At 40.8% G+C, this 13,739-nt stretch overlaps 1 long non-coding RNA gene across 1 annotated transcript in view; it reads right to left on the reverse strand.

Moving 5' to 3' along the window:
- Nucleotides 1-648: 648 nt before the first annotated feature.
- LOC139037378 (uncharacterized) overlaps nucleotides 649-13,739 on the reverse strand; it is a 100,511-nt gene continuing 87,420 nt past the window's right edge. Inside the window, exons 2-7 of the long non-coding RNA XR_011490152.1 lie at nucleotides 12,949-13,039; nucleotides 8,552-8,624; nucleotides 7,238-7,348; nucleotides 4,841-4,941; nucleotides 4,564-4,660; nucleotides 649-2,330 (exon numbers count right to left, since the gene is read on the reverse strand). This is a non-coding gene — a long non-coding RNA (uncharacterized lncRNA). The remainder of the gene's footprint in view (nucleotides 2,331-4,563; nucleotides 4,661-4,840; nucleotides 4,942-7,237; nucleotides 7,349-8,551; nucleotides 8,625-12,948; nucleotides 13,040-13,739) is intronic.

The following is a 13,739-nucleotide window of genomic DNA, read 5'->3' on the forward strand; positions in this document are numbered from 1 at the left end:
GGGAGAAGCAGTTTGGGAACTGACTAACCAGAGGGGTCCCTGAACAACCCAGGGGCCGCTTAGACTCGCCCTCAAGCAACCACACCACAAGAATGGTGCCAAGGCCCGTTTTGTTTTTCTATTTATGGAAAAGAATTCTTCCAGAATTCTTGATGAGATAAACCTAACCTATTCACAGATAACAGTGGAGAATGTGAGGATTTTTTTTGTTTTGGTTCTCTGATGTTCCCTGAAACCAACATTCCTATTATTGCATCTTGCTATCTTAGCTGGAGTTTCAATCACAGCCCAGCTCTTATATTCTGTGATGTTTATGGATCTTTATTAACCATCTACTGAATGAAGGGGAGGGTATTTAGTCCTGTGAAGAGCACAACATAGGAGCCTTGGCCCTAGAAGGATACCAAGTACCCCAAACCTGCAAATGACAAGTGCTTCTGCATGGCAACATATAACCACGGTACACTTGACGGCAGGCAAGTGTTCCATCAAGGGGACTCTCAGCATGGAAAGTCTTCGTCAGGTTTGCCCTGCCCGAGGACCAGCGTGAGGGACAAGGAAACCGCACTGCAGGGCTGGGACAAGGGCAAGGTGAGTGAGGAATCTGCCGCTGGTGCCAAATGTAAAGGAGTGCCAAAAACTTAGTAATCAAGATAAAGAATATTTTAATGCAATATTTAAAAAAATCACAATTGATATTAAAACTAAACTTGTGTAATACGCAATTAATACTGAACAAAAGACACAGGATCAATATTACTGATTTTTCCTTTTTCCTTGGATTCTGATTTGCCTCTTCACAGTGCTATCACTGAGCCTGTAAGTGAGGAAGGAGAGGAGGTGGGGGCAGCATTAGTCATAGGTGCAAAGGTTCTGAAAAAGTGCAAGCTGATCATTCAGTCCTGTCTGACTCTTTGCGACTCCATGGACTGTAGCCTACCAGGCTTCTCTGGCCATGGAATTCTCCAGGCAAGAGTACTAAAGTAGGTTGTCATTTCCTTCTCCTGGGGATCTTCCTGACCCAGGGATTAAACCTGGCCACCAGGAAAGCCCTGCAAAGGTTCTGAGGAAGGAGTAAAAAACTCACACTGTACTCTTAAGCAAATAAGTGTAACTGGGACAGAGGATCTAAACAAGGGGACAGTAAAAGATAAACAGTGAAAGGGGGAAAGATATATGGCAGTCATTGAGTGTGGGATGAAGAGGCACAGTGAGAAATGAGGCAAGATTTGTCGTGTAGATTATCAAAAATGGTGGGGAGTGGTCTATAAAAATAACTAGCAATAGATTACAGGTTGGATGGTAAAGGAAAGGGGTTGCCTTAGGGAAGGCAATTAGGATAGGTGTGGGGTAAATACAGGTGTCTGCTAAGGGATTGCTGTGGCAATGGAAAAGAAACATTTCCAAAAGACATTGTAGATAAAAAGAACTAGTAGACTCAATCATTTGGATGTGAGAAGAAACAAGGAGGAAAGACTAGCCATCTGCAAGGCTGCTGTGCGGATCTTTGTTGGAACTGCCCTTGAGGACATCTTTCGCGGCACCGGTGTGGAGGGCTGGGGGAGCCCTGAGGCACAAAGAGACAGTCTTGGGGGTCTTATGTTTATTGGGAGATTTGACCCCAGTCGAAACAAAGTGCTCCAAGGTAGGGGCTCAGAAATAATAACTGAAAGTCAAGAACTTGGTTTTCACACTGTGTTTCCTCAAAGTGGAAGTGCTGTTTGCATAACGCCTTTGTCCTGTGGACCTGTTCTGCATATACCAGAGAATCAGCATTCTTGCTCCTCTCCCCTCCCAACCTCCCTCTCATTAAAGGCCAGTAGCACTTCACTGGAAATAGGAAGGGGCCCTCAGTTCAGTTCAGTTCAGTCTCTCACTCATGTCCGACTCTGCGACCCCATGAATCGCAGCACGCCAGGCCTCCCTGTCCATCACCAACTCCCGGAGTTTACCCAAACTCATGTCCATCGAGTCGGATGATGCCATCCAGCCATCTCATCCTCTGCTGTCCCCTTCTCCTCCTGCCCCCAATCCCTCCCAGCATCAGGGTCTTTTCCAATGAGTCAACTCTTTGCATGAGGTGGCCAAAGTACTGGAGTTTCAGCTTTAGTATCAGTCCTTCCAATGAACACCCAGGACTGATCTACTTTAGGATGGACTGGTTGGATCTCCTTGCAGTCCAAGGGACTCTGAAGAGTCTTCTCCAACACCACAGTTCAAAAGCATCAGTTCTTCAGCGCTCAGCTTTCTTCACAGTCTTCACAGTCTTACATATATCCAAATTCTCCCCAGGATAGGGTTCCTGACCCTCAAACCCATTGAGAACCTCTCTGGAAAAGAAGAAGATCCAAATTCAGAGAAAGTGTTCTCCAAGAGATACCAAGAGATAATAGTGTGGCAGAAAGTCCAAAGGCAAAAAGGTTCCCAAAAGGAGGGTAATCAGTGGTGTTAAATGTAACAGAAAGACCAATGAAAATGGACACCTTGAAAAACAAAAGACAAACGGGGTGGTGATTCTCATAACACTGTTAGTTATTCCAAAATAGTTAGGTGTTGTCCTACATGGTAAGAAATTGGACAACTGCATTTTTTCAGGCATGGTGCAATTTTTATGCTTCATTGTTACAATCACCTTCATATAGTTAAACAATTTGAAAATCTAGCTCTGCTAAAAAATATACATATGTTTGTATATGTACATGTTAAATGGCCTGATTCATAGGAACAGTATGGTATTTATAATAAAAAATCTTATCTCATTGTTGTTATATATCCATTAATGCCATCTGGATAGCTATCTATAGGATGACAATATGCAAATATCAGGAAACTTTGCTAAAATTTTCCTTTTAGTTCTTTCTAAATGTAAAAAAAATTTTGTGAGTGTGTATGGAAACAAAATGTCAATACCACCATTTGAAAATGAGCTTTTCCAACTATAATGATAATTTTTGTAGTTAAATGCAGCCAAGAAGCTGATAATGGTCTCTTTCTAATCGATCATGCACCTTCAAAGATGCTTGAGCTCTTGACCTGCTTTTTTTGTATATAGACTTTATCCTTGAAGTTGCACAAAGGTTTTGTCTTGGTTTTATCTTTTGGAATATTCTCTCTTGGAAGTAAAATGGAGAAGGTCATTTTTACGTATTATTTTTCTTTCTCTTTACTCAACTCCTGCATTTGAATACTTTGTTTGGCATATGGTCTTTGGAATGATTATGGTTGTCCATTTCCACTGAGTTTTGTTGGTTATACTGAACACATCAGATAAAATTTTTGAATATCTCCTTAGTGTTCTATCAAGTCTTCTATAAATTGCTGGTTTAGGAGTACTGTGTTCATTCCTCCTTCAGTTCTAGCCACCTTGTTCGCCCAAGATTGGAAAAGGAACTAGGGAATAATATCTCTAAACATAAAATACTACTATTTTAAAGATTTTAAATTCCTTTTTCCAAATCTCATATTGTCAACAAAGATCTTTTTTTCTCCTCATAATGTTCACAATGATATGCCCTTTTATGAATGCCTTGAGACTATCACACAAAGCTAACGGTGAGGGAGCAGATGCCTCATTCAATTCCAAATAGAAGGAAATCTGTTGTCTCAAATAATCCCTAAATTCAGACACTTTCAGACAGCTATTATCAAGAGACCACATTCTAAGAGCAGATGTGTTATTAAGGCTGAGAAATGTTATGAGGACTTCGTGATCTGACAAATGATTTCAATCTAACCAACATTCCAACATTTCATCTTTTAATAAATTAGAGATTAAAATATCCATCTTGGGGAGACAAGTTGTATAAGGTAGTTGGGAACTGGAATTGTAACTGATAGTTCATTTCCATGCAAAACCTTCTTTAAATTATGCTTATAGATCCCTCTTTTATATAAAATCTGTTCATTTGACTAAAACAATTATGATGTATTTAAATCTCCATATTCAATCCTGTGGATCCTTCCCACAGCTATGAAACACAACTCCTGCCTTTCAGTGAGGTGGGAGAAACAAATACCTCCAGACTTCAGTTGTCCCACCTAAATGTGCTCAATCGTTCCTTTATGCCATTAACCTTACTGCTATGTGATTACTCTAGAGCCTTTTCAGTGAGGCAATTACTGGAAATTCAGCTGAGGGCTAATACTCTCATTTTCTTGTCTGCTACTACACCTCTTTTCTCTCCCTCTCTCTCTCTCTCTCTTAAAGTACAGTAGAGTTCTTATACTCCTTGGATAATAGACTCTTCTTTTTGCGTTCAAGTGAATGTTTATCAACCAGCCCTATTCAGAATCACAAAGTGTACTATCCATAACAAAATGTACATTCCTCAGCATTTGCAAACTGCTTTATATCCAGAGGTTGTACTTAGATCTCCCCAAAATACTGGTGGTGCTGTGAAATTTTTACATAATCCTATCATTGCCAAATATAATAAAACTTAGATCCAGGTGAGCATCCATCACTGTGAGTAACCTGAAGAGCAGCAAAGATGCCCAAATTCCCTTCGGCTGAGATGTCTCCAGCTGTATTCTGATTGAAATGTATGTTCTACCTGGACTTACCGAAAGTGGATAACGAAATGGTCTTGACTGGTTTTCTTTCATTATCTGGAATTGCTCTCCTGGCTCCACATCTGAAGATGCTTCTTCAATAGGAAATCTGGGAGCAGAAAGTAAATCATTTCCTAATATTGTCCTTTGGCAGGTAATAATTTTATCTCAGACCTTAAGGATCAGAATTTGTCAACCAAAAGATATTACATTGTAATTTTAAAATACATTAAGTTGTCAAAATTTTCAATATGGAAATGCCAGTACAACCAAAAGAATGGAAACTCACAGCTGGGCAGGTGGGCGACTCTTCTCTTTCTCAACAGTCTTGTAGCCTCATCTTGGTCTCCTGTAGGATTCCCTCCGCCAAAACACTTCTGATTTTTCTGCCTTTAACAAATTTAAGTTTTATGGTTGTCATTATCCAAAGCTTGTTTATTCATTCATTGCTTCAATGTTTATTTAGTTCTTACTATGTGAGACATAAAATAAACATGTTTGAAACGTCTTTGGGAAATAGACATTTAAAAAAACTTGCTACAGACCACAAAAATGATATAATTTTGAACTCGCAGTGAACTTTCTAAGAATACAGGTCTGTACAAGGAGCTGGATGAGAACAAACATGAGCGACAACTTTGCGATTTATCAGCTCTGTGTCTAAGCGCGTCCTGCCTCAGATTCCTAATCTCTCTAAAGTGGCAGTGACTAAGTAAGTACTGACTGTAAACAGGCATGTTCGGGGGCACTTTGGGGAATACAAAGATAAGTCAGACACAGATTCTGACCTTATTTAGCTTCCAGTAGTTATGAGAACAAACAGGCATGTAATTACAGGACAGAGAAGAGATGCTTGTGGTGAGAGAGGCGTAAGTCTACAGGCAAATTCAAGAAAACAAGTCACTGTTTGCATTTGGGGATATGGGGAGGGAAAGGTATTTGGTTTGGGTCTTAAGGAATGGGCAAAATTTGGATGTACAGAAATAGGTAGGATTTTACCCCAGGTAGAAGGAACATGAAGAGAAAACCCAGAGGTGGGATGAAGCCCAAGCATCAGGCTCAAGTTCAAAAAAAGTGCCTGGCTGTTTGCTTCCTTGCTTGTTTGTTTTTGGTGAAGAACTCTTCTGATTTTATTTCTAGGCTCAGGGGCATTTGTCCAAGAAAATATTGTAAAGGTGGCTTGGGGGAGGGGTGGGAAAACAATGGCATAGAGTCCTGGATCAGGTGTGGGGCGCAGGGCCAAGGGGAGGGACACGGGAGAGAAAGAAGGTGAGGCGGAGCCAAGAGCAAGTGTGCGCAGAGGTTCAGGCAGAGCTCGGGGGAGCGGGGAGGCCATACCTAATGGCATCTGTGTTCTCTGTGACAGGTTGGCATCTGTTGAGCCGAAGGAGCCAGGGGTGGAGGCTGAGAAGACTGATGAAGATTTAGAAGCTCTGATGAAATGGATGGGGAAGGGGCCAACTATGGTTATATAGAAGATTTGCTGAGCAGTCCTGAGGGCCCGACTGAAATTGGAACCACGCACCTTCAGTGGAACCAGACAGGATGTGTTTTCCTCTAAAAACCCGAGTATGGGAAGATCCAGGAAAAGGAAACATGAAAGATAGAAGGCACAAAAAGGAAACATGCTGAAGCCAGGTCACAGAGCGAGCAGAAGGATCAGGGATCAGTAGTGAAGCGCGGTAAGTAAAAAGATGAAGGCCAGTGTTGGTTTTGAGGGAGATCTTGGAGAACCTATTTTCTCTGATTAATAAGTAGGGAGCATTTTCAGCAAATTTTCTTTTTCTGAGGGTTAACTGTGTCAGGTCCCGTTAAAACTGACAAGTAAATTTTCAGGTATATTGAGAGCATTCAAAACTAATAGCAAGGAAGCATGCCAATGAGGCTCTGCGTTCCCTTACGTGAATTCATTCCTAACGTAGGCAATATATGGGAAACAATCTAACTCAAGGAAGGCAAGTAGACTTAAACCAATAGACCAGCTCCACCTGCTTGATGGTGGCTACGGTGGCTGCTTGGGGTGTTGTGTTAACAGTTCTGAGGATCAGTCTGCAACAGCATTGTGATCAATATAGAATGGCCCGTAAGGTCACAGAAAAGGAGAGTGGGGAATATGCACCGCAAACTTGCCATTCACACAGTGGATAGAATATAAACTTTTTTTTTATTTTCTCATGTATTGTTACATGAGAAAAAGCAGTATAAAACTGTGTTCAAGTCACTTAGTTTGTTATTATTAGTTAACCTAAAATGAAAGATAATATTTAAGTGTATCTAAATGCATTGCAAGTATTTTTATTTGCAAAGCCCTTTGAGCATAGGAGATGACACATAATTACAAATTATGATAAAATGAGAAATGTACTTTGTCAAATGTAGGTTTATCTTTTATCTGAACTACTTTACTAATAGGAGACGTGTTTGGTTTAAGTGAACTTTGTCCATGGATATACGATTCTAATATCTTTCCAATGCTGGAAACTTTAAAGACATTTGTACTTTAACAGGCTGACAAAAACAAGAGAAATGCAACGGTTGTTTTATTTGTTGAGGACAAGAAGAGAACTGTGCTCACAGTGACCTCTTTCAGGTTCTGCATGTGTGTCCTCATTTGGCTAACCCGCCAAGTTGGGGATCTGGAGGAATACTGAGGGAGGCAGTAATCTGCAGGAGGCAAAGAGCTCACCAGGCGAAGGCAGAGACCAGACCTAGTCTTGAGACTTCTAGTCCGTGGTCTTCCCATCACCAGCAAAGAAGCAGCGTGTTACCTTCTCTGCACATGGATAACATATCTGAGCTAAAAATAAATGTTAAAAACACTATCAATTTTGCACATCACGCGAGTTAGAAATCATGATCATTGCAATGCTGGAAATGTACATCTTAAATGGCTTCTACCTTTTTTACCAGCAGAAAGAGATATTTTCCAAATGCTTCTATCGAGGTTTGCTTTAGAAACCGATGAGAAAGGAAGGCAAAATTGTTCTAGTGGAGACTGTCAACCGAAAGTTACTGAACTTCCGAGTGTGTGAAGCAGAGCCGAGTGACCTTTGATAACACTCAACTCACCCTGCTTGGTTCCTTTTCTCTTGTGTTCTTAGAGCTTAAGTGTGGGTTATGTTGTTTTCTCATAACCTTTTTGGTTAAAGCTTGGTGCCAGTTCAGGAGAGCCAGGGCCACACTAGCCAGCTGAGCACTGCAGAGGTATTGATGAAGTAACAGACAAAAGTAGCAAGTGAAGCTGGTCTTCTGAAAATCCAAAGGCAATGCCAGCTTGCAATCCTGCAAAGGGGCTCCTGAGGTTCAAATAAAAATAGTTTTTCTAACTAAAAAACAAATCCAACATATTAAGTGTTTCATTGAAGGCCCCAATTATGTCTAGAGTTTTGCACTGAGTTTATTTTAAAATGTATCTGGAAAAGCTGGTGTCCAAATTTTCCCGTAGACTTACACATGATGAGAATCTGTCTCCTTATATTTAGCTGCAGGCCACCTAACAAGTTCTTAGGCGAAACACATTATTTTGCTGGTACAAGAAGAATAAATACTGTATTTGGAAAGTTCCAGTGTTCTTTAAAATGTTACTGTTTCCATAGCAATAACATAATGTACTAAAGAGTAGAATAGTGTTTCTTTAGAAACCACGTGTGTGATGCATATTTCCACGAAGGGTTTTGAAGCATCTCACCTGCTTGAGGTCCCAAAATGGAACAACAATGGTTAACGGAATCAATTGTCATCTTATGAAATGGAACTGGGGCAGTATTTTACTGCCTGGTTGTATGTCACCCTTCTGCTTTTGGTCATGTGTGCACATATGTAATTTCCTAGGCTCTGTGCTCTTAGATGGTGAGAATAGACTTATATTCATTCATCACACTGAGTCAACAAATATTTATGAAGCATCTAAATGCCATGTATATTTCTAGGCACTGAGAACTCAGTAATATTATGAAGCTTATATATATATATATTTAGACAAACCCTCAAAGCAGCTTACCTTGCAGTTTTTGTCTGGAAACAGAAGACTTCGTGGGGCAAAAGGAGAATTATCTAGGAATGGAGCTTACATTCTAATGGAGAAAACAAGGAAATTCTCTTTAAACAAAAAATGTCACATCATGTACAAATATGCATATGAAAGTGCTTCTTGATGATGTTAGTGATGTTTTAAATGCTTTGCAAGATCGCAACATCAAAGAATAGCATATTAATAAGGTAAGGAATAAGGGAAAAGGAGAGAGTGTGCTTAGTCACTCAGTCGTGTCTGACTCTTTGTGATCCTTTGGACTGTAGCCTGCCAGGCTCCTCTTTCCATGGGATTTCCAGGCAAGAATACTGGAGTGGCTTGCCATCTCCTCCTCCAGGCGATCTTCCCAGCCCACGGATTGAACCCACATCTTCTGTGTCTCCCATATTGCAGGCGAATTCTTTACCCCCTGAGCCATCAGGGAAGCCAACATCAAAGAATAATGTATTAGTAAGGTAAGGAATAAGAGGAGATAAGAGAAAAGGAGAGAGGGCTGGGAAGAACTGTAAGTGATACAGTGACTCCCAGGTTATTCTGCCAGGGAACAGACCTAGGATGAGCCACAACGTATTTAAGGTAGCACAGGTGTTTTAGGAGGTGCACAGTTAAGGTGTTACAAAGACATGTAAAAACTGGGGGGTGAGGGAATGCTCTTGGAGAAGATGCAGGGGGGAGGAGTGTTCCTTAGGATGTGACTGTGATCTTTAAACCTCACAGTAACTTGGAAAACTCTTTCTGAATATCTGCCTCCTCTTTATTCTGGCTTCAAGTCCAGTGCCTCTGCCTTCCCACAACCCTCCAAATTTGTCTCCTGTGCGGATTTTTGCCCTGATGAGCCCCGCTTTGCTCTTTACTCCTGGCTTCAACTCCCAAAGCTGGGAGAATGGACCAGTGGCAGGAATGTCACTGGTTAACTAATGGCCCTCTGGCATCTGGCAAGGAGGATGCGGGTCACAAATGTCTCCATGCTGGGTCATCACTATTCAGAGAGAGAACAGAAGAGGAGCAGGGTGTCCCCACGCCCTCCCCGAGGCCACACATCTTTGTCTCTTACACAAGGCTCTGCTTGTGCTTTCAGTAGCAAGACCTCGAAATAGTTAACATCTTAAGAAGCCCGTGTCTATCTGCCATGTGCACAGTCCTTTTGTGCCGCAGTCTTGCGGGTGCCCTGGTCAGAAGCAAGCAGCAACCTCTCGGCTCTCCCAGACTTTAAGGTTTGGCTAACTGTCTGCATTGCTCCACACAGCTCTTGGCTGCAGACACGTCTCAAGCCTCCATGGGAGGAGAAAGAGCTTCGTGGGCCAGATGCAGGGTCATGGAGTCAAAAAGGCTCCCAGGGTGGCCACCCTTTCTTCAGAATTAGACAAGTTGACCAGCTACCCCAGATCCCTTCTTAGACTCTGCTAATAAATCAGTAAGCAGCCAGGTCACAAAAAGAGTGCTGAAATGTAGGCACACATTTTCCAGTGAAGCATTTCAACGTTTTCCTTTTGCCCCCAGCAGGGTCAGAAGTCCCAAAGGAAGGTGGTGGGGGCAGAGGGGGAGAAGGAATCTAACTCTATCAAGAAAGAGAATTTTTGGTTGCCAACCACTCAGTTCTTTCAACCACTGTGATTCTACCCAGATGTTCATTCTTAAATGCAAAGGCATCATTTTCTTGCCAAGAGGTGGAATGATTGATCAAACCTTCTTTAAGTCATTTCATCTTATCCATTCCCATCTGAAAGAGCAGATATTGCATTAATATTAATATTCTTATTGTCTCCTTTGAGAGAAAAATGCCCCTGTAACCCCCCTCCCAATTACTGCCAGCACCATGGGGATATGAAGTTCGAGAAGGAAGCTACCAGTGCAGGGACTGCAGTTGTTTTATTAGCAACAGCTGGTGGCAGTCTCCTGCCCATTTTTTTTTAATGCTATGCTTGTCAGATCCAGCTTCTTGAGACTGGATGGCAAAGGGTAAAACAAGAACATGGCATAATTCAGCTTTACTTGCAGAAAAAGGGATTTATGCTAAAGAGGATGCGGGCAATATTCAGAAGCTGATTAAGAAACGTAACAAAAAAGTATCTGAACTCAATAATGTGGAGGTAAATTTTGAGCAATTAGACAACATACTGAGTAACTGAAACCACCTGCAGGATTTGAAAAAACGCTCTTTCCTTCTCATTTGTCCAAGGTCCTTTTATAGGAATAAAAATGTGGGCTGCATATGTCTTACATTTATCCTCGTTGTAACTTTATGTTTGTGATCAAGGGTGGAGTTTGCAACACCAAGGCTCCTTCTAACTGTGTTGGAAACAGTTGACCATCAAAAGGAAATCTGTCCATTTTCCCAGCAGAGAAATAAATCTTCCATTACTCGCTTTTGCCCTGATTTTTATCTGAGAAGCCCAAATGGACACTGTTTCATCTTATTTCATGTTTGGAATTCAAGGTAGCATTTTCAAGTATATTAAATTCACATCTGGAATGTATATTTAACAAAAACTTTGGCTGGTTAAACGTGTCCTTTGTAATGGTAGCTATTTCATTTTCATTTGTTTTTCCTAATCTGATCAAATCACATGAATTTCATATATATTTCAAATATAAAGTTATATATATATAAAATTTCATATGTTTATATGTATGTGTATGTGTGGCATGGTGATAAAGAATCCGCTGCTAATATGGGAGACACAAAAGAGAAGTGGGTTTGATCCCTGCATTAGGAAGATCACCCGGAATAGAAAATGGCAACCCACTCCAGTATTCTCGCCTGGAAAACTCTGGAAAATTCCATGAATGGGGAGCCTGGTGGGCTACAGTCCCTGTGGTTGCAAAGAGTCAGACACGACTGAGGGACTAAGCGCAGTACATCTATAATTAATGAACAAAGACCATACTGTCAGAGGTATGCAACCTCTCTAATTTTATAAAACACTAATTACATATCATGCAAATAAGAACACTTATGAATTCACATCTGAAAACACATTACAAGTATTTGTAGAAAAGGGGCATGGTTAAGAAATGCACTTCTTGGTCAAGTTCATAAATAATGACTTTGGGGGGGGAAATGGTTAACAGAAACCAGAATGTGGATCTATGATGTGCCTGCCTCTGGGGGAAAGAGACTAGAATAATGCCAAATGGAAAGAAATATTGGCCACCCTCCCAATTTCTTTCATGTGTAACAAATTTAAGGCATATATTTCTTCCCTACGGATCAAATATTCTTGAAAATAAAAATTTCTAAATGTAACAGTGAGCACTTATAGGACTAGTGCTTGATCCTGTGACGGGATCTTACAGACAGCCACACTAATAGTGCTAGAACATGCACGGACCCCTCCCGGTAGTGCTATTTCATGGGCTGTGCACTCCTTGCTCTTGTTTTTATGGTCAGAGCAGAGGAAAGTTCACTGCAAAGACAGCACTCCTGACATTGGAACCATGGTCTGTTTTAAGTATAGTTTACCTGTATATGATAGTTCAGTGGGTACAATCCTGGGGATTCATTTGCTTCTTAAAACTTATAAAACACTTTTTTTTTTTCAGGAGGAAGAAGACACTGCATGCTAAATGAATGTTGGAACATTATTTTTAGACACTCTAAAAATTGTTGTGGTAGGCAGAATTATGGTCCCCAAAGATGCCCACTTCCTAATGCCTAAAACTGTGACTATGTTTACCTTACATGGCAAAAAGAAATTTTGCAGATGTAAGTCAAGGGTTTTGAGATGGGGAGGTTATCCTGGATTGTTCAGGTGACCCAAAGTAATACCAAGAGTGCTTAAACATGGAACAGGGAGGCAGAGGAAGAGTCAGTGGGAGACGTGACCTGAGAAAAAGGTTCAGAGAGATTGTGATATGAGGATTTGACTGCTGTTACTGGCTTTGAAAATGGATAGAGGGCGTAATTAGTCCGGGAATGCAGCAACTGTCAGAAACTGAAAAATGCAAGGAAGTGGACTGTCCACTAAAGCACCCACAAAGCAATAAGAACACTGTGGGCACCACGATTTTACCACACTAAGACCTGGGTGAGCTTCCCTCGTGGCTCAATGGTGAAGAATATGCACGCAATGCAGGAGGTGCAGGTTTGATCCCTGGGTTGGGAAGATCCACTGGAGAAGAAAATGGCAACCCACTCCAGTATTCTTGCTTGGGAAATCCTATGGACAGAGGAGCTTGGCAAGTTATAGGCCATGGGATCAGTAAAGAGTTGGATACAACTCAGCAACTAAACAAGAAGAAGAAGACCTGGGTGAAACTTCAGTTCTCCAGAACAGTAAGGAGATAGTTGTTTTAAAGCCCCGAGTTTGCAGTAACTTATACCAGCAACAATAGGAAACTCTCAATAATATACTTGTGATACATACTTTTCTGTGTGTTTGTTTCTGAGGATTCTATTTGGAATTAACGACTGACTGGCTCCAGAATGTAGTACCGGAACAAGCCACCAAGACAAACCTAGAAAGAGAAGGAAATGGATGTGGAAGGATGAGATTGCCCCAAAAGAGAAAATGTCACGAACCTGTTTATCATTTCAATTATGTTTTCTGACAGCCCCTTAGAGGAAGCTGTGATTTTAGTTTCAAGAAATGATACACCTTGGGTTGGCATTACTGACATAGGGTTTTATTTAAAATTTAAAAAGAATGACAGCATGCTCTCATGTTAATGATTTAGCCAGTAGCAATACAAAATCTGAATGTTAATGTCTCTATTTTCTGTTAATATGTTTATCTCACAACAAACTAAAGTGACAACAGCAAAATCAATATCTTTGATGTTATTCAAGGGTTATCTTTTAAATCTGTGGGAGAAGTCTTGATCAAACAGTTCCTTTTCGTTTCATTCTCTTTCATCAAGGAAGTTAGAGGTAGAAAAGACTCACTAGATCATAAATTAATGAACCTGTGTTAATGCAGGTGTCCTTGCTAATTAATAAAGGAAAATAAAATGTGAAGCTTGAATATATCTAAATTCATTTTGGTCTGGGAAAAAGATTAAAAATTCTTTTCTTTAAACCTAGACAAAATTGGCTCATTTTGCACTAAAAGTAGATTTATAAAACCCTGACCCTAAAGCTAAACTCACTAGTTCTTTTTAAACAGATTTTCTCCTAAACAGAAGACCAAGCAGGATTGGGCAGTCAGGAAATTCCCAC

This window comes from Odocoileus virginianus, chromosome 11 (assembly GCF_023699985.2).
Source record: "Odocoileus virginianus isolate 20LAN1187 ecotype Illinois chromosome 11, Ovbor_1.2, whole genome shotgun sequence".
Taxonomy (NCBI): Eukaryota; Metazoa; Chordata; class Mammalia; order Artiodactyla; family Cervidae; genus Odocoileus; species Odocoileus virginianus.